A 2,500-nucleotide genomic window follows, 5' to 3' on the forward strand; every position below is an offset into this window, starting at 1 on the left:
TGCAGCTCTTGGTGCTGAGAACTCCCCCCCCCCTATAGTAGTCTTAAGTAAAACCACAGCTCTGACAGGAGTAGATATTGCATGCGAGCGAGGAGTCGTAATGGGCAAAATTGACTCGGGGGACCTCCAAATCGAATTCCGTTTCGAGCAAAACACTTCTTAGGCTTCAAGGAAGCTCCCATAAAATTTCCAAACCCAAACTCCAAACTTCATTTTTTAGCCTACAATGCCCACGTGCACGCCGGTGTGCACGCAGGGGTGCTTGAGCATGCGGGAGAGGAGCCATAATGGGCAACATTGACTCGGGGGACCTCCAAATCGAAATCCGTCTCGAGCAAAACACTTCTTAAGCTTCTAGGAAGCTCCCATAAAACTTCCAAACCCAAACTCCAAACTTTATTTTTTAGCATACAATGCCCACGTGCACGCCGGGGTGCTTGAGCGTGCGGGCGAGGAGCCATAATGGGCAACATTGACTCGGGGGACCTCCAAATCGAAATCCGTCTCGAGCAAAACACTTCTTAAGCTTCTAGAAAGCTCCCATAAAACTTCCAAACCCAAACTCCAAACTTTATTTTTTAGCATACAATGCCCACGTGCACGCAGGGGTGCTTGAGCATGCGGGAGAGGAGCCATAATGGGCAACATTGGCTCGGGGGACCTCCAAATCGAAATCCGTCTCGAGCAAAACACTTCTTAAGCTTCTAGGAAGCTCCCATAAAACTTCCAAACCCAAACTCCAAACTTTATTTTTTAGCATACAATGCCCACGTGCACGCCGGGGTGCTTGAGCGTGCGGGCGAGGAGCCGTAATGGGCAAAATTAACACGGGGGACCTTCAAATCGAAATCCGTCTCGAGCAAAGCACTTCTTAGGCTTCTAGGAAGCTCCCATCAAATTTACAAACCCAAACTCCAAACTTCATTTTTTAGCACACAATGCCCACGTGCACGCGGGGGTGCTTAAGCGTGCGGGCGAGGAGTCATAATGGGCAAAATTAACTCGGGGGACCTCCAAATCGAAATCCGTCTCGAGCAAAGCACTTCTTAGGCTTCTAGGAAGCTCCCATAAAATTTCCAAACCCAAACTCCAAACTTCATTTTTTAGCATACAATGCCCCCGTGCACGCGGGGGTGCTTGAGCGTGCGGGGGAGGAGTCATAATGGGCAAAACTAACTCGGGGGACCTCCAAATCGAAATCCGTCTCGAGCAAAACACTTCTTAGGCTTCTAGGAAGCTCCCATAAAATTTCCGAACCCAAACTCCAAACTTCATTTTTTAGCATACGATGCCCACGTGCACGCCGGGGTGCTTGAGCGTGCGGGCGAGGAGTCATAATGGGCAAAAACTAACGCGTGGGATCTCCAAATCAAAATCCGTCTCGAGCAAAGCATTTCTTAGTCTTCTAGGAAGCTCCCATAAAATTTCCGAACCCAAACTCCAAACTTCATTTTTTAGCATACGATGCCCACGTGCACGCCGGGGTGCACGAGCGTGCGGGCGAGGAGTCGTAATGGGCAAAATTAACTCGGGGGACCTCCAAATCGAAATCCGTCTCGAGCAAAGCATTTCTTAGGCTTCTAGGAAGTTCCCGTAAAATTTTCAAACCCAAACTCCAAACTTCATTTTTTAGCATACGATGCCCACGTGCGCGCCGGTGTGCACGTCGGGGTGCTTGAGCGTGCGCGCGAGGAGCCGTAATTGGCAAAATTAACACGGCGGAAATATAAATCGAAATCCGTCTCGAGCAAAGCATTTCTTAGGCTTCTAGGAAGCTCCCATAAGATTTCTGAACCCAAACTCCAAACTTCATTTTTTAGCATACGATGCCCACGTGCACGCCGGTGTGCACGAGCATGCGGGCGAGGAGTCATAAAGGGCAAACTTAACTCGGGGGACCTCCAAATCGAAATCCGTCTCGAGCAAAGCATTTCTTAGGCTTCTAGGAAGCTCCCATAAAATTTTCAAACCCAAACTCCAAACTTCAATTTTAGCATACCATGCCCACGTGCACGTCGGGGTGCACGAGCGTGCGGGCGAGGAGTCATAATGGGTAAAATTAACCCGGGGGACCTCCAAATCGAAATCCGTCTCGAGCAAAGCACTTCTTAGTCTTCTAGGAAGCTCCCATAAAATTTCCGAACCCAAACTCCAAACTTCATTTTTTAGCATACGATGCCCACGTGCACGTCGGGGTGCACGAGCGTGCGGGCGAGGAGTCGTAATGGGCAAAATTAACTCGGGGGACCTCCAAATCGAAATCCGTCTCGAGCAAAGCATTTCTTAGGCTTCTAGGAAGTTCCCGTAAAATTTTCAAACCCAAACTCCAAACTTCATTTTTTAGCATACGATGCCCACGTGCGCGCCGGTGTGCACGTCGGGGTGCTTGAGCGTGCGCGCGAGGAGCCGTAATTGGCAAAATTAACACGGCGGAAATCTAAATCGAAATCCGTCTCGAGCAAAGCATTTCTTAGGCTTCTAGGAAGCTCCCATAAGATTT

This window comes from Cornus florida, unplaced genomic scaffold (assembly GCF_030987335.1).
Source record: "Cornus florida cultivar Cherokee Brave unplaced genomic scaffold, ASM3098733v1 CherokeeBrave_3.0.0_Hap2_scaffold_2, whole genome shotgun sequence".
Taxonomy (NCBI): Eukaryota; Viridiplantae; Streptophyta; class Magnoliopsida; order Cornales; family Cornaceae; genus Cornus; species Cornus florida.